General features: G+C 43.4%; 1 protein-coding gene across 1 annotated transcript in view; it reads left to right on the top strand.

The window, feature by feature from the left end:
* LOC122807224 (AP-3 complex subunit sigma-2) overlaps positions 1-19,407 on the top strand; it is a 1,165,940-nt gene that overhangs the window by 245,264 nt on the left and 901,269 nt on the right. The gene's annotated exons all lie outside the window — the stretch shown is intronic.

Genomic DNA, 19,407 nt, shown 5'->3' on the forward strand with positions numbered 1-19,407 from the left:
CTTTAATGTCCATTGGACAGTTTTAAGCTCTTCATTCTTTTCTTTGGCCTCACTTAGTGTATTGTTGCAAACTAAGTGATTTTATTAAGGCTTGCATTTTTGTGTATTGCCTTCTTGTTTCTGTTAATGCAGCGCTGGTAGATGAGAACATAATGTGCTGAAAAAAGATGGGCAGCAGACCTGACATCTGAAGCAGGCAGTAGCAGCCACAGTATAAATTTATGAGAGGTAGTACAACCAGTGAGATGTGGATGAGACGATAATGTGCTGAAAAAAGATGGGCAGCAGACCTGACATCTGAAGCAGGCAGTAGCAGCTTCAGTATAAATTTATGAGAGGTAGTACAACCAGTGAGATGTGGGTTGAAGACCCAGACTATTCTGACTTATACCAGGGATACATGCTGATGGAGGGAGGAGTCTCTGTGCCTCTGTAGGCCAGAGTGTGTGTGTGTGTGTGTGTGTGTGTGTGTGTGTGTGTGTGTGTGTGTGTGTGTGTGTGTGTGTGTGTGTGTGTGTGTGTGTGTGTGTGTGTCTGCTATAAAGCCCATCCGCATAGAACAGTAAACTGCTGCCTGGCTGATGTCCAGTTGACCAGTCTAGGCTACCTACTAGGTAAAGCAGGACAACATGAGCTGCTTTTGGTAATGAGGTACCTGAATGCTCATGTCATGACAGAAAAAATAAGATATGGGGACTGCCTAGATCCACAGGGATTGGGGCAACAGGAACTGTAGAATTATATTTTCATAGAAAATACAAGGTAACTGGGCCTTGTAGCTATTTTCACTTTGCTAGTATCCCTCCTAGATCTTTTTCAAGGAACAACAGGCCAGTCATACCTGAAGTAAATTTGTGGATACCCATCCAGTTGTCGAACTCCTTTTTGAAGGAAGATACCCATGTTGAGTTGTATAATTTAGCATAGAGGTTTGTTGCAGAGAAAGGGGGTAGGCATTGTGTGACAAATTTGTCTCTCCACCATGTTTTGTTTTCTTGCTGAAGCAAGTTTAGATCCTCGGTTCTACTTTTGGTGGTGCTGGTTGATTTGTGGAGATATAAGAGGTCTTGGACTACGATCCCTAATGACCCAAAAAGCAAGTCACAGATCGCTTGTAAGGAGTCTTTAGGAAATTGAAGAGCAGTACTTGTAGCCTCTTTTGGTAGTTCTTGTCTTTCAAGCCTGTGATCTTTTTAGTTAGGAACCACTGGAGGCTTCCTTTAGATCAGCTATGACTGGTACAGTGATCAGAAGGCATGCATGGTTAAAAGAGCAGTCCTTACCAGACCATGTAAAGTCAAAGCTCCTAGGTGCTCCCATGGAAAAACACAGTTTGTTTGGCTCCCCTGCACAGCAAGTGTTGAAGAAGGTGGAAGAGAAAGCAAAATCTGTCCAGACAGTCAAGGATTTCTTACAGGTCCAGCCTCCGAGGTTTAGTAGGAACTGGCCTTCCAAGAATTGGTCCTTTCCAGACACCACCAGAGCACAGAGGGGCAGGAATAGGCACCCAAGAGGCAGAGGTCAATCCAGAGGTGCCTACAGGGGACGTCAGTGGCAGCCTAACAACCAGAGAAGTACTGCCACAGATCCAGCCACTACCACTTCCACAGGACAGTCACAGTGACTTGGCTCTGAAACCGCCTACCAGGGAACAACTAGAAGCACCCTTAGGCGGAAAGCTAGCCTTATTTTCAGTAAACTGGCATTACATTACAGGAGACAAATGGATTTTACAGACAATAGACAAAGGTTACAGGTTTCACTTCCATACTCTACCAAGGAAGAGAGGAATGCCAAACCTACCTCCAAATCAAAAGACAAACGCTCTAGAACAAATAGACCACTTACTAAGGATGAGAGCTATAGAAAAGGTACCGTCTATGGAACAAGGACAAGGATTTTACTCCAGACTTTTCCTGGTGCCAAGAAAGGAAAACCAATGGAGACCTATTCTCGACCTGTCCGCTCTGAACACATATCTCATTGTTCCAAAATTCAAGATGCTGACCCTACAGCAGCTTCTTCCCATGCTGGGCAAGGAGTCTTGGCTGGTAACTCTAGATCTCAAGGAGGCATACCTGCACGTCCCCATATGACCAAATTGCAGAAGATACCTCAGATTTCTTGCAGGATCAGAGCATTTACCCATACCTGGACGACTGCCTGTTACAAGCGGACAACAAAAACAAATTAACAAAAGATTTGAGAAAGGTCATTCACCTATTACAAGCCCTGGCATACACAGTCAACATAAAAAAGTCAAGGCTGATACCATCCCAAAGGATAACTTTCTTGGGTGCAGAACTGGACACATCAAACCAAATGGCATTCCTCACAGCAGAAAAGCAGAAGCACCTACCACTCTATTTCATGGCATTAACAACGCAGAACCAGCTTACAGCAAGGAAAGTCCTGCAAGCCCTGGGTTACATGGCATCCTGCATAATATTGATTCCACATGCCAGACTACATATGAGGAAGTTGTAATGGTACCTAAGGAATTTATGGTCTCAGCACAAGCACAGCCTAGAAACCCAAATTCCAATAATTCAATGCCTGAAGCAAGAATTCCGATGGTGGGCTCAGGCCTGTCAATTGAACAAAGGACTGCCCTTCCACAGCCCTCACCCAAGCCAGGCTATCACCACGGACGCCTCAGACCTCGGTTGGGGGGCACACATGCTGGACAAGTGCATACAAGGCTTATGGACTCAAGACCAGCTGAACCTACACATAAATCAAAAAGAGATGCTGGCAGTAAAACTGGCAATTCAGACATTCAGACCGTTTCTTCAACAGGGTCATTTGCTGATAAGGACGGACAACACCACAGTTATGTGGTATATCAACATACAGGGAGGCACACATTCATATCCTCTATGCCGGATGGCAATGGACCTCTGGAATGTGGCCCTGAACCTCAACATTCAGCTCCAGGCAATATTTGTGCCAGGAAAAGAAAATACACTAGCAGACATCTTAAGCAGAACTACCATGGATGCCCACGAATGGATGCTGCATCCAGACATCTTCAAATCCATTACAAGGAAATGGGGACTACCAGAAATAGACTTATTCGCATCCCCACACAACCACCAATTGAAAAAATTCTGCACAAGGACATACCACCCACTTGCTTGGAAGGTGGACTCCCTATCTTTCAGTTGGGAAAACCTGACAGCATATGCATTCCCACCTCTTCCTTTGATGCACAAGGTGCTACTGAAGATCAAGAAGATCACCCAAGGATCATCCTGATAGCTCCAGACTGGCCGAGGCAGCATTGGTACCCACTACTGAGGAGTATGTCTCGGGAACACGCATGGCATCTACCCCTAGTTCCTTTACTGCTAACACAGAACAACTTCAAAATCCTGCATCCAAACTTGAAAACACTGCAGCTAGCTGCTTGGAACATTGCATAAGACAAAATAACCCAGATTTATCTCAAAGGGTTAAAGACATTATCTTGGAGGCTCAGACCCTCAACAAGAAAAACTTATTCAGCAAAATGGAAAAGATATCTCATTTGGAGTGCAGCAAAAGGAGAAAATGTATCACTGGCAAACATAGCTAACATCCTGGAATACTTAGCAGAGCTTTTCCACAATGGCCTGTCCTACTCCTCCATTAAGATTCATGCGTCAGCTATTTCAGCAGAATACAACATGGATCCTCCAGTCTTTTCTCATCCTCTACTCAGGCAGTTCCTGAGAGGAATTAAAAATGTAAAGCCTCCAAGGAAGCCACCATTGCCTACATGGGACTTGAACTTTGTGTTAGAAAAGTTGACACTTCCTTTGAACCAGCAGCAACAGCAGAATTACAGTACTTATCTTGGAAAACTGATTTCCTGCTTGCAATCACTTCAGCAAGAAGGGTTTCTGAATTACAGGCATTAATGGCAGTACAGCCCTTCCTTATCTTCCATCAGGATAGAGTGTCCATGAGAACTAATCCTACTTTTATGCCAAAGGTGGTCTCCAGGGTATCATTAAACCAAGCAATCCACCTACCTACATTCTTCCCCAACCCACAGAACAGGGGGAAAGACTACTACATACCTTGGATGTGCATAGGCAATTGCGCTACTACCTGGACAGAACCAAGAACAATAGGAAAACTGACCAGCTTCTGGTAGCATATGCAACAGGAATGGAAGGAAAAGCAATTTCAAAACAGACAATCTCAAAATGGATAGGAAATTGCATTAGATTTTGTTACTCTTATCATGGAAAGACAACTCCAGAAAACATCAGACCTCACTCCACAAGGGCTACAGCCACTACTACAGCTTTTTACGAGGAGTGGCTACCAAAGACATTTTAGAGGCTGCTACTTGGAGCTCCGTGCATACATTTGCCAAGCATTATAATCTACCTTTATACTCCAGATCCCGAGCAGGTTTTGCCACTGCTGTTTTGCAAGGGATCTTAACTACACCATAATCTTCTTAGTACCTCCTCCCCAGTTTGGCTATGGTATTCTACCCATTTGTTAGGACTGCAGATGCATCCTTGAAGGACATAGTACAGTTTTGTACCTACCATAAATGTAGATGTCAGAGAGGTATGCATCTGCAGTCAGGATTACCCACCCTCCTTCCCTCTGTGGTACTCCTAGGGTATTTGCCCATCTTGTAGCTAGCTGGGGGAATCTATTATGGTGTATTTGTTTGTATATATGTATATACATGTTTATTTCTATTTGCTCTCTATTGTTTGGAAACATTTGCATTTATCCAAATTTAGCCTTCCTAGAGGGCACCTGGCATCTGGGGCAAGAAACACTGAGGAAAATGGCGTCGGCTGATGCCTTTATACCCGGTTAACAGCAGCTATGACGTCAGGTGAAGTGCGACATCAGCCGAGGCCAGACCCAGACTTTGGAATCCGGCCGACCGAAGGGCTGCCTGAGGCAGGACAACCCATTTGTTACGACTGCAGATGCATACCTCTCGGACATCTACATTTATGGTAGGTACAAAACTGTACTTTTCTGTATCTGTCATTGTTTTGCCATCATCCCAGGATATGAAGCAGTCAGTGTTTCAATGCTCATGCCCACTGCATTAAAATATATAGCAGCAGCAGCAGCAGCTTACAGCAACAGAATAGACAAAAGATGGGGTGAATATCACATTTACTTGTAGACAAGGTGTTTGACTATTGCCTGTGAGGCTCCTTTGAAGAGAAATTGTTTTCGGCTAAGATTTTTTTTTCTGCTGTAGCCTTCCTTTATAATTAAGGTTTATGTTCCTTGCAGAATTGGAGCCCAAAGGGGAGACAGATCGAATGTCTACAGAAGATCTCCTGCGTGTTGTACACAATTCCGAACTTCTGAAGATTTCTGAGAAACACACCCCAAGCCAGACTGTGGCTTTCTGGTTACCAGAGGAAGAGATGGAAAAAATGGAGCTGGAAGCAGAGTCAGAGATCCGTTTGAAAACCAAAGGAGACAGCCCTTTTATATGTGAGTATGAGTTTTGTTAGGAGACTTTAATGTCCATTGGACAGTATTAAGCTCTTCATTCTTTTCTTTGGCCTCACTTAGTGTATTGTTGCAAACTAAGTGATTTTATTAAGGCTTGCATTTTTGTGTATTGCCTTCTTGTTTCTGTTAATGCAGCGCTGGTAGATGAGAACATAATGTGCTGAAAAAAGATGGGCAGCAGACCTGACATCTGAAGCAGGCAGTAGCAGCCACAGTATAAATTTATGAGAGGTAGTACAACCAGTGAGATGTGGATGAGACGATAATGTGCTGAAAAAAGATGGGCAGCAGACCTGACATCTGAAGCAGGCAGTAGCAGCCACAGTATAAATTTATGAGAGGTAGTACAACCAGTGAGATGTGGGTTGAAGACCCAGACTATTCTGACTTATACCAGGGACACATGCTGATGGAGGGAGGAGTCTCTGTGCCTCTGTAGGCCAGTGTGTGTGTGTGTGTGTGTGTGTGTGCGTGTGTGTGTGTGTGTGTGTGTGTGTGTGTGTGTGTGTGTGTGTGTGTGTGCCTGCTATAAAGCCCATCCGCATAGAACAGTAAACTGCTGCCTGGCTGATGTCCAGTTGACCAGTCTAGGCTACCTACTAGGTAAAGCAGGACAACATGAGCTGCTTTTGGTAATGAGGTACCTGAATGCTCATATCATGACAGAAAAAATAAGATATGGGGACTGCCTAGATCCACAGGGATTTGGGGCAACAGGAACTGTAGAATTATATTTTCATAGAAAATACAAGGTAACTGGGCCTTGTAGATATTTTCACTTTGCTAGTATCCCTCCTAGATCTTTTTCAAGGAACAACAGGCCAGTCATACCTGAAGTAAATTTGTGGATACCCATCCAGTTGTCGAACTCCTTTTTGAAGGAAGATACCCATGTTGAGTTGTATAATTTAGCATAGAGGTTTGTTGCAGAGAAAGGGGGTTGGCATTGTGTGACAAATTTGTCTCTCCACCATGTTTTGTTTTCTTGCTGAAGCAAGTTTAGATCCTCGGTTCTACTTTTGGTGGTGCTGGTTGATTTGTGGAGATATAAGAGGTCTTGGACTATGATCCCTAATGACCCAAAAAGCAAGTCACAGATCGCTTGTTAGGAGTCTTTAGGAAATTGAAGAGCAGTACTTGTAGTCTCTTTTGGTAGTTCTTGTCTTTCAAGCCTGTGATCTTTTTAGTTAGGAACCACTGAGGTCTTTTAAGTTGCATGATATTCCTAGTAAGATGCATTCCAAAAGAAGCATTGTATTAAACAGGTCTGATCAATGTAGAATATAAGTTAAGAACTTCCTTCAATCTAGAATAAATTTTGCAATCATCTTTCCTACAAAAAAAAAAGCTTCCTAACCGCTATTCCAAATAGCATCATTGATGTAAAGGAATAAAGGAGACCCCATTCTATACTTCCGTCTGGTAAATGACTTGATGGTGGCCAATATATGGTTCAGTAAGAGAGTGAGGTTCACAGGATCACATACAACAGTTGCTAATATGTAATGTCCTCCTAGTAAGGAAAGGACATTGGGGTAGAAATAGAATCAGAGATTGCATGTCATCTACAGTGAAACAGTTGGCCCACAGCATAACTACTTCTAACAGCTTCTGAATGAAGAAAACTCCACAAAGTCTACCCCAGAAGAATTAAGGTATGGAAAATGTAATCAGGGAAAGCATCTGGCCCAGATGAGGTCATGGCATATATGGTCAAGATGTTGAGTGAGTTCAGTAGAAATGGTTCCTGAAGACAATCATAGCAGTAGGGAGAGAAAGGCATATCCAACATGACTGGAGAATAAACGTAAACTAGACCAGAAGAATGCAAGAGGAAACAAGGATATCCAACCAAGAGACAGATGGATTGCATGAGAGAAGACCTGCAAAAGTCTGGCATGACTGTCAAAGAATGTAGAAAATAAGAAAAGGGGTTGATGATGAATGAAGAGTACTAATTAGAAAAGCTTGGGGAATATGTTCCCCATTATGATTTCATTTAAATTATTCATTCATTCATTCATTTTCTGATTATCAACTTAATCTAGTTTAGAGTCATGGGAGAGCCGGAACTTATCCTGACACTGTTTGGGCACAAGGTAGAGAAGTCAGTCCTGGATATGATGCCAGGCTATCTTAGGATGCACACACACACACACACACACACACACACACACACACACACACACACACACACACACACACACACACTATGCAACACAAGATGCACACTTGTGGACAGTTTGGAGGACTGCAACTTTGTTTACATAATTTATGTTTATAGCAGTTCTGAATACCAGAGTGCATTGCAAATTTATGTTTATAGCAGTTCTTAATACCAGAGTGCATTGCATCGGTTTCAGTTTCTCAGTTCTGCACCTCTGCTTTGTGATGCAGCCTGTTCTCGAAGTTTAATTTTCAGGTTTATGAAAGAGAATTGACTTACATGCAGCTGCAAAGTAAATGAAGAGTAATGCTTTTTTAATATGTATATCTCCAAGTTATTTCTTGGAGATGAAGAAGGTTGAGGATTCATGTGTAGTGAAGGTGAATGGTGATTTCAGTCTGGGAAGAGGTGATTAGAATATAGGAATACAGATGTATGTATAGTATTGTAGGCTAATTGCATGCACTAGGGTATCATAAAGCTGAATAAGGATACAGAATGGTAGGGGTGCCACGCTTTCTTGAGAAATTAAGCTAAGTTCTTGTTGTACTGAAAATACTGCTGTTAAAATATAAATTATTGTTACAATGGTGGAGTTTTTCAGTTAGTCACTCCTGCAGCAGTGGAGAATTATGCACTATTTGTAGACCTGAATTAGCACTAATCAGTGCACATGGTGATAACAAAGGATGTAGCAGCATTTCTATGGATTTAGCAGTTCCTTATGCTTGTGATGGTAAAACTTTATCTTGCAAAAACAGTGGGCCTTAGTATTCACAAGCCTAGCATTCTGATGTGTATATTCATCTTCTATAACATGTTTATTATGCTGCCTTCAAGTACCACAGTCCCTAGACGTGTAACAGTACTCAGTGGCAATACACAAGAGACATGCCTATTTTTTGAATGGTGCACAGGGGCACACCATTGTGTACTATGAGCAACAGTGCCACATATTTGGGGGAGTGCTTTTTATTGTGATAGTGCTACACAGCGCAGTCTGGAGCAGCAGCGTAATAGGGTACAGTATACTTTAGTAAGTATAAAACTGCTTTTCGCATTTGTGCTATACTTTGCTGTCATGCCTAGAAATGATTAAATCTTTCACTCATTAGGTATGATTGCAGAGCTAGAACTGTCATTATAATATGGTAATGGTACTGAATCTAATATTGCATGAGCTTCTTTGGGTGCTATGAGCTTGGAAGTATCACTGTGTGGAGGACAGGGCATGTATAATTGTGGTAGCAGTTTTTTCTGCACTAAAGGAGACACCTTTGCTGGTAACAGTTTCCCTTCTGTTTTAGTACTGATATGTTGCTCATCTCTGTGTGCTGAACAACATATCAGCAAGGAAGAGAGAGTACTGTGCTCACAAACAGTACACTATCTGTTTGTGTGCTGCTATTATTCTTTAAATTACCCCACTGAGACCACTTTCCAAACAAAGTGTGGCACAACAAAGTCTTGAACAGCTTTGTAAAGCTGTTTTACCCTCTGCCAGAGAATCACTTTATTTCTGAATGCTGTACCTATCAGCTCTCTCTGATTATGCAGAATGTTTCTAATTTTGCCTCATTTTTTTCCAAGTCTCTCGTAAAATTTTTGATATTCTGGTAAATCACTGAGTATTAAAGTCAGTCAATAATGCCAGTCATTATCATTTCATGCTTCTTATTGTTCAGAAAATGTAAGCTGATACAGAACCTGTTGACGTCCTTCCATATCACTGTTGCAGTATTCATAACCTCTGGGATCACCTGCCAAGGATAGACCAACATCCAGCCATTATACCAAAGCCTTTACTACCTAGTGAGCATCATACATCAGATGTATGCTCCCTGTGCAAGCATGAGGCATAAAGGGGATGTACATATGCTCCCAACTTAGAACTTTGTTGCCGCCAGTCCAAATGCTGTTACCGTACGTCTGGCTGGTAATACTGAGTGTACACTTTTCAGATATGTACCCCATTGGGGTTCTTTCTTCTTTTTCTTATATTCAGTAGGTTATATGTCATCTAATAAAGTGAAATGTCAGTGTAGGAGGCATATTCCCCATTAAAGACTGCTACAATAGGTGTCTGTTTAGGATAGGTGACAGATTTCTGTTCCATATGTTAGGATTTTGTACCCAAGACTTTGCGTAGACACCTTTCTTCACTTTCCATTTATCTTGCGAATACCATGGCAGAATACGCTTGCCCCAAGGTACAGCCACTGCTCAAAAAGAAGGCCAAGAAATCCAGGCCTGAATCTGCTGCTGTCCAGCCTCCACGGGACATCTCTCTTGAGGTGAGTGAGAAGCTCGAGGGTAGTCCAGAGTTGCCTTCAGTTTCTTCTGCTGTGACCTTCTCTGATGCCGACACAGAACCTGCTTCTTGTATGTCCTCTGAAGCTTTACAAATGTCCACCATGGATGTTGAAAGGAAACCATGGATGATTAGATCCGAGGGGCCTAGAGGGGTTTCTCATTAAGGAAGAGGTGCAGTGTACCTTAATTGAATCCACACAGGGGTGCAAACCTCCATGTTTTGTCAGAGCAGATGTCCCAGTGAAGAAAATGCAGAAGACTAAGCATGTGGTATCAGCCCCCAGGGATCCACAAAGGGACTGGCAGCCTCTTCAGGGGGTTTCAGTTCCTGCACCTCCTTGGTTCTCAAAAAGACTAGGTACTGCTTCTGAGGTGGGTGAATCTGTTGGTCCTGATTCTCCCTTGGAGGAGCTTTCCTTTGGTGACACAGTCCTGCATATGATGGAGCATTTCAAATGGGATTGCTCTCAAGTATCGGACATCCAGCAAAGGTATTATTAGTTGTTACACATGGACTCTTCTAAACCTTCACCTGTTCCTCCTGTGTTGGCTGCTCTGTTAGATGCTTTCTCTGCTGCTTCCCTGACTCCAAATTCTCAACCTCCAGTTCCCAAAAAACCCTATAGTTTCTATAAGGTGCCAGATGCATGCAAGTTCTTGTACAAGTGTTCTTCTGACCCTGCAGTGGTTTCTGTACCTACTGATAAGCCTTCTAGGCTGTTGCCTTTTTCAAAGCTCCTTCCTTCAGATAAGGACAGTAGAGACATGGAAAGGATTGGTAAGAAGTTTACACTTTGGGTACTTTAGCCTTCAGGGCTGTCAATTACCAGACCCATATGACCCAGTACATTCTGTCGCTTCTTTCTCAGATTAGGAGGATTGTTTCTGATATGCCTTGCTCTTGGGGATAAAACCTTCACACACTACTTGCTCAGTTCCACTTTCTCAGGTTGTCCCTCAGTCTATTAAATGCAGCTGATGTGTCCTTTAAGTCTGTTGCCTCTGGCTTAGTGGTGAGGTGCTATTCTTGGCATCACCTGCAAGCCTTGCCAGATGATATCAAAGCAAATCTTCTGGGTGCTCCCTTGGATAACCAGAATTTGTTTGATACTGCTGTGACTGACCTTTTTGAGACCTTATAGGATCAAAGTAAGGTTATGAAAGATTTGATGCAGATTTTTGTCTCTCCTATTTCTAAGTTTCAAATGACCTATTCTAGTAAGACTGCTTTTTTGCATAGGCTGCCTAGACAGTCTTCCAAAGCTAAAAAGGCTCTTTTGTGTGTTTTCTCAAATAAACCTACTCGGACACCCAGGCCCAAGGAGCAGTTCTTTCTTGACAAATCTGCACCCATCTGACTGCCTGTCCTATGTTCCTCTCAGCCAGGTTCCCTTATTCCTCAGGTTTTCTCTTTCTCTCCAAGTTTGGCAGCTGATACCACAGATATCTAGGTTCTCTCTGTTATGACCTGGAAGACCCTTTCCTATTTTCCAGCATTCCTCAACTCTCTGCAGAACATCTTCCTCAATTTCCAGGGGTTTTGCAGGAACTGCTGGACCAGAGTACCAATCCTCTGGTTCCACAATCTGAGAGGGGTTTGGAGTTTTATTCCAGGATTTTTCTGGTCCCTGTGAAAGAGGGGTCTTGGAGATCTGTCTTGGATCTCTCTATTCTAAACATCTTTCTCAAAATGTCTTCCTTCTGGATGCACTCTTCAGACTCTGCTTCTTCTGTTTCTCCCCCAGACCTTTCTGGTTTCCTTGGATCTGTAGGACACTTATCTCCACATTTCTATCCACCATCTATTCAAGAAATATTTGCATTTCCCTGTTTCTTCCTCTCATTTTCAGTTCTCTACTTTGCCCTTTGGGCTTTCAACAGCCCCAGGGATGTTCACCAAATGTTCTAGCCACTGTAGTCGACTTCTGCAGGCTTCAGGGCATTCAAATATTTTCTTATCTGGATGACCTCTAGCTTCAGGCTCCATTCCATTCCAAGCTGGTGCAGGAATTTCATTGTACTCAGCTTCTGTTGCACATTCTGGGGTTCACTGTCAATGTAGACTCCATCTCAGAATCACGTTTTCCTAGGCTGCAGGTTCCAGACTGTTCCAATGCAGGCATCTCTTCCTGCCTCCAAGGTTTTGTCCCTCACAGACTTTCTGCCCCTGCTTCCCCTGTCCTCTCTTCCATCCAGAGAGTTTCTCAGGGCTCTGGGGATGTCCTTGCATATCACTGTTGCAGTATTCTTTAAAATAGGGGTCCCCTGCCAATGGTGGCCTGACATCCAAACAGTATACTAAAGCCTTTTGGTTGTAAAGGGTAATCCGTATATGTCACACACATGCTCCCTGCACATGGTGTAGGGCATAAAGGTGACATTTAGATGTACCATCCTCAGAACTTGCTGCCTGTCTGAATGCCATCTTCAATCATTGGTCTGTCCGCCCATTCGTTTGCTGTTCTACCACTTTCAGATAAATGCCCAGTTGGGTTTTTTGATTTTATTTATCTTGCGTTTACCTTTTTCTGATTGTTGGGTTTTGTGTAATTCAGAATGGGAAAAGCCAGTGCGGGAGACAGATTCCCCATAAAGTTTGTCGAGCATAAGATTCTTCACACGATCACATGTTTTGCGAGATTTGTCTGTCCTTTATCCCTAAGAAGTTGATGAGTCCACTTTCTTTCCTAACGATTTAGCTTGAGAACCAAGAACTTAAATTGTTGGTTAAGGATACCATGTAAAGATTTTCCTGGTCCAAGGACCAGCTGACTATGAAGAAAAAGGCCAAGAAAGTTAGGTCTGATTATTCGTCTGTACCACATTCACTGGACGTCTCTGTTGAGGCTGGTGAAAGCCTGGGGGAGCATCCAGTTTCATTCTCAGATTCCTCTGCCATGATTGCATCTGAGGCTGGGATGGAACCGAAGCTACGCACATCCACGGAGGTTTTGCAGATGTGCGCCTCAGATATATATGCAGAACCACGGCTGGTTATTACTGAAGGGCCTAGGGGTGTTTCTCAGATTTTAGTAAGGGTAAAGGTCCCAACTACCATTATTGAGCATCTTCAGGGGTCAGAGCCTCCAAAATTTTATAAGGCTTATGTCCCACTCAAAAATAAGCAGAAAACTAGACATATTTCGCTTGCTCCTAAAGATCCTCAGAATGAATGGCAGAACTTCACTCAAGGTTTGTTTAATGCTCTTATGGCTCTCAAACTGCCATATAGCTAACCCCTGCCCCGGTCTTCTACCCCTTCTAAGAGACCCGGGGAACAGGATTCTTCTTCTGAGGAGGAAGCTGATTCTGATGACAAGTCTAGATTCCTTCACCACTTGACTATGGTTCTGAGGAAAAAGACTATTATTCCTGACTTCTCTCCTTTTTAGGACATTTTATTTGGTTACACTGTTTCAAGAATGATGTAATTTTTCAAATGGGACTGTGCTCAGGTGTCTGATGTTCAGATGTGGTACTATGTGCTTCTTTAGATGGAGTCTCCTGGCCCTCTGCTGTTTCTCTGGTTCTTGCTGCTTTGCTGGATTCCTTTTCTACTGCTTCTCAGGCTCCTGATTCACAACCCACTACTTCCAAAAAAACTGGTAGATTTTATAAAGTACCTGAGGACTGCAAGTTTCTTTAAGTGTCCCTCTGCTGACCCTTCTGTGGTGTCTGTGGCTTCAGATAAGCCTTCCAAATTGTTGCCTTCTACAAAGTTGCTTCCATCTGATAAGGATAGCAGAACCATTGAGAGACTGGGTAAAACATTGTATACTTGTGCTATACACTGGCATTTAGAGCTGTTCACTATCAGACACATATGACTAGGTATGTTTTTGGCTCTTCTCTCTGTTAAGTCTGTCAAGCTATTTCTGGTCTTCTCGATTTTGAGGGGAAGGCCTCTGCCCTTGCCTTGCTTGGGACATCCTCCCAAGTGGCGCTCCATTCCAATAAATGCAGCTGTGATGCAGCTGATGCTTCATCTAGGGCTGCTACTTTTGGATCTGTTTTGAGGAGTTATTCCTGGCTCAGACTTCAGCTTTTGCCTGATGATACCAAGGCTAAACTGATGGATGCTCCTGTGGATAATGAGAATTTGTTTGGTGCTGCTGCTCCAAACTTGTTTATGTTCCTGTAAGAGGGCAAGGCCTTACAGGAGTGGAAACATATTTTTTGTTTTCCCTGTGCCCAAATTTCAGAGGAGTTATCTTAATAAGCCTGCCATTGTTCATAAATAGTCCTAGCCTCACCCTCCCCCAGAGTTAAAAAGGGTGGTAGAAGGGCTAGCCCTGCTAGGGCTACCCAAACCCCTCCTACTCAAAAGCCGCCTTTTCCTGTCACACCAGGTGCTGTCTGACTATCTTGTTCTTCTCTTTCACATTCCTCTTTCTCTGCATCTTTCCATAGTTCACCTGGGTTATTACATTGTTTGGAAATCTGTCGCTCACCCTTTTTCTGCCTTCTCAGGAACAACTGCCCTTTTTTCCAGATGGTGATTCGGGGCCTGTTGGCTGAAGGAACAATTCAAGAAGTTCCAACTCCTCAGAGGAGGAAAGGGGTTTTATTCCAGAATATTCTTGGTCCCCAGGAAAGAAGGCACCTGGAGATGCATTTTGGATCTTTCTCAGCTAAATACCTTTTTCTGAAGGTCCCTTCCTTTTGTATGCTATACTTTCAAACCTTATTTCCTCTGCTACTTCCTCAGGCTTTTCTAGTTTCCCTAGATCTCAAGGATGTTTATCTACAGATTCCTATTCATCCCGTTTTCGGAAAGATTTTATGTGTCTCAGTTGCTTCCTGGCATTTTTAGTTCTCTGCTTTGAACATTTCGCCTTTCTACTGCCTCAAGAGTCTTCACCAAATGCCTTGCTCCTGTGATTGCTTTCTGCAGGGTAAGGGGGATACAGGTCTTTCCCTACCTGGACAACCTGCTTATTCAGGTGTCCTCTCAAGGGATCTTACTTTAGCATCTAAAATTTACCATGTCTGTCTAGCAAAGCCTGGGGTTTACTGTAAATTTCCAGAAGTCATTTATGACTCCTCCTCAGGATCATGTTTTTCTGAGTTGCAGGATCCAGACTGTTCCAATGCTGGCATCCCTGCTTCCTCCCAAAGCCTTAAGTCTCATTGTTTTCTTGTAATCCCATCTTCCTCTGATGTCAGCCACAGCCAGAGAATTTCGAGGGCTATGAGTTTTATGGCTTCCACCATTCTTATGCTCCCTCTAGCCAAGCTCCACATGAAGAAGCCTCAGTGGGTTCTATTCCCATCCTTTAGACTTTCTAATCCCCCTACTTCCATGCCTCAAGCTAGAACTTCAGTGGTGGATTCATCAGCTGTCTCTCAACCCAGGGCTTCCTTTCCACCCTCCAGTCCCTTCTTAGGAACTTTTCATAGATGCCTCAGATGTGGAATGGGGGGGCCTCCATTGGCCCTTTGAAGGCACAGTGCCTTTGGTTGCTTCAACAAAAGAAAGATCACATCGATGTCAGAGATAAGAGCTCTTCTAATGGCTTTTCAGGCTTTTCATTCTCTTTCTTCCAGGGCCCCTCAAGATTCTCACATACAGTACCACAGTGATGTGGTATGTCAACAAGCAAGGGAGGACAAGGTCTTGTCTCTTATGTAGGTTAGGCCTTCAGGTTTGGGAGCCGGCTATCCAGTATCAGGTGACTCTTCAGGCAGTTTACATTCCTACAGATCAGAGCATTATGGCAGATTCTCTGAACTGGTCCGTAACACTATTTCACAAGTAGATGCTTCAATGGGATGTGTTTCTGAACATTGTCCACCAGTGAGGTACTCCTCAAATAGCTCTATTTGCCTCCCATATGAACAGACAACGTTCTCTTTTTTGTGCCAGAGATCCATATCCTCTGGCATAGAAGGGTGGATGCCCTTCTAGGCCAGGGGATAGAAGGGTCGATGCCCTCTCTTTATCTTAGAAGGGGATGTTTCTTTATGCCTTTTCTCCCCTTCCTCTCATTCCGAAAGTCCTGTTCAAGATAAAACAGGATGCTCCCAAAATCTTGTTGGTGACTCCCTTTTGGCACAGACAGCATTGGTTCCCTCTTCTTCTGCATCTGGCCTAAGGGCAATCATCACACATTCCTTCGCAGGGTGGACCTACTCACACAGTGTAAGGGATCTGTCATCCATCCGCACCTGTCTACTCTTCAACTTAAATTGTGGGTGTTAGGGTGTTGATCCCCCACAGACACCTTTTTTTCTGAGGACATGCTTTGGGTCCTGCAGGAGGCCAGGAAACCCACCAATAGGAAATCTTACTTATCCAAATGGAAGTGGTTTTCTGTTTGGTGTCATTCTCATAACATAGATCCCCTTACTGTGGATGTTCCTTTGGTTCTGTCTTATTTATGTGAATTGCTCAATGCTGGGTTGACATATTCTTTGGTTAAGGCCCACTATCCGCTCTCACTGCTTGTCTGCCTTTGACTCCCCCTTTAGCTACTAGATTTGAGGCCAAACAGTTTCTTAAAGGCACCTTTCACATTAGGCCTCCCAGGAAGCCTGTCCCTCCTTCCCGGGACCTTAATTTTGTTTTAGAAAAATTGAGTCTGGCTCCTTTTGAGCCTGCTTCTTCTTCCTTACAGCATTGTTGTCGGAAGACTGTTTTTCTTTTGGCCGTCTGCCAGATGCGTGTCTGTGTGGGTCTCTATTACATTGTCGAAAGCCGACAATATCAAATCTGATATTGTTGAAATGACAGTAGCGAACGCTGAGAAAATTGAACTTGTAAACGGAAATCTCCGTAAGGGGAGATTTCTGTTTACTTCAATATAGTGCAGTCTCGGAATTGGTATATTTAAGTAGCAGGTGGGGTGCAGGCGGGATTGCCCCCCTGCCTACACCCTTTAGTTTTTCTTTTTGTTTTTTTAATTTTTTTTTTATGAACATTTGATGTTTTAATAGTTCAATCATTAAAGGTTGACCTTTAGTGATTCGAGCTATTAAACATTCGATGTTCTAATATAGACTCGTCTGAGCTGCAAGCCCTTATGACTGCTCCTCCTTTTTACTTTTCCATAAGGATAGGGTGTCCCTTCATACTAATCCTTCTTTTATGCCCAAGGTGGTTAATGAGTTATCTCTTAATCAGTCTGTTCATTTGCCCATGTTTTTCTCTTCTCCGCATTCTGCTAGTGAGAAGATTTTGCACACCCTGGATTTGCGTAGACAACTCAGATGTTATTTGGATAAGACTAAAGCTTTTCATAAATATGAATGGCTTTTTGTTTCTTTTTATACTAGGTCTTTAGGTTTGGCTTTTTCCAAGTTAACTGTTTCTTCTTGGATATCTAAAGACATTTCTTTTTGCTATTATTTTCATGCAAAGAGCTTTCCTTCTTCTGTTAAGGCTCATTCCACTAGGGCTGTCACTTCCTCTGGTGCTTTTTTCAAGGGTTTGGATACTAATTCTATTCTTGAGGCAGCAACCTGGACTTCTGTGCATACATTTACTAAGCACTATAAGTTGGATATCATTTCTAGGGTCACAGCTGGATTTGCCAGGGCCATTCTCTATGACTTTCTAGAGGGTTCTGCTGGCCCTTCCTCCTCCCAGTCTGTTTTCTTGAGCTTTTATATTCTCCCTGTTGTAAAGAGTACTGCAACAGTGATATGGAAGGACATAGTACAGTTGTGTAAAATCTTACCATAACTGCAGATGTCACTGTTGCCATATTCGCTCCCTCCCTCCTCCCTCTGGTCGTTTTTCTTCTGGACATGCTTGTTACCTGCCTTTACCCATGGGATGTCGTTCCTACTGGGAGTTTTCAGTTCTGGGTATGGTACATCTGGACGTCACCTTTATGCTGTACACTGTGCTTGGGAAGTAAGCATATGTGTGACATACGGTGTACCCTTTACAACCAAAAGGCTTTGGTATACTGGCCAGACATTGAGCTGCCCTTGGCAGGGGATCCCTGTTGTAAAGAATACTGCAACAGTAAAGAGAAGGACAGCTACTGTTATGGTAATATTTTATACAACTGTACTTTCATGGCCTCCACCATCCCCATGCTCCCCTGAGCCTGGCTTCATATGCAGTAGTTTCAGTGGTACCTCAAATCAATGTGGCTTCAGCACCTCCACCGCTGGACCATTTGGTTCCTCTGCTCTCTTGTCTCAAACTGGAATTTCACTGGTGGATTCAGCAGTTATGTCTCAGTCCAGGTGTTCATTTCAACCCTCCTAAGTCATCTCAGGAACTCTTCACAAACACACCAAAGCTGTATGTTTAAGGCCTTTGGCCACATCAGCATAGGGTAGATCACATCAACATCAAGGAAATACAGGCTCTCATTCTGCCCCTTCAAGCTTTTCATGCACTCTGGGTCCCAGGTCCTTCGAAGGTTCACATGGACAACACCACAGTCATATGGTGCATCAACAAACAGAGGAGCATGAATTCTTAGCTTCTTTGCAAGTAAAACATGAGAAACAACCATCAATGTGCAAGTCACCCTTCAGGCAGTCTGTGTGTCCTCAGAGTGCAGTCTCGTGGCAGATTTTCTCAACAGGTCCAGCACACAGCCTCTCGAATGGATGCTTCATAGGGATGTGTTTCTGGACATAGTTCATCAGCGAGGTGTTCCTTAAGTGAATCTCTCTGTCTCCCTTCTGAACAGGCAACTCCCTCAGTTCTTTTCCAGAGTCTGAAGTCCTTTGGCTTGAGGGTGGACACCATGTCTTTCTCTTGGAAGGGAATGTTCCTGTATACCTTTTCTCCCCTTCCGCTCCTTCCAGGGATCCTTCATAAAATCAACAAGGACTCTCCAAAGATCTTGTTGGTGACTCCCTTTTGGCCCAGACAGCACTGGTTCCCACTCTTATTTCATCTGGCCGGTAGTCATCACAAGATACCTCACCTTCTGGATCTTCTCACACAGGTAAAGGAACTCTACTTCACTCTCACCTGTCCATTCTTCTTTTGACACTTTGGGTGATAGCATTTTGATTCCTTTCCAATGCCAGTTTTCTGAGGACGTTCTTAGGGTCCTGCATGAGGCCAGGAAATCCAATACCAGAAAGTCATGTATTTCCAAATGGAAGAGATTTTCCATTTGGTGTCTCAGACATTTGCAGGATCCCTTTTCAGTGGAGGTCCTTTTGGTTCTTTCCTGTCTGTGTGAACTACTGCATGCTGGCTTGACATACTGTTCAGTGAAAGCCCACTTGTCAACCACTTTGCCTGTCTGCTACTTTACCTTTGGCCTCTAGGTTTGAGGTGAAGCAGTATCTCAAAGGCGTCCTTCATATTAGACCCTTTAAAGTCCATTCCCCCTTCTAAGGATCTTAATTTTGTCCTTGAAAAGCTGAGGCTGGCTCCTTTTGAGCCTGCTGCTTCTTTGCAGTATTGCACCTGGAAGACTGTTTTATTAGTTGCTTTAACCTCTGCCAGAAAGGTA

This window comes from Protopterus annectens, chromosome 7.part0 (assembly GCF_019279795.1).
Source record: "Protopterus annectens isolate FY-2018-M chromosome 7.part0, PAN1.0, whole genome shotgun sequence".
NCBI classification, from domain to species: Eukaryota; Metazoa; Chordata; order Ceratodontiformes; family Protopteridae; genus Protopterus; species Protopterus annectens.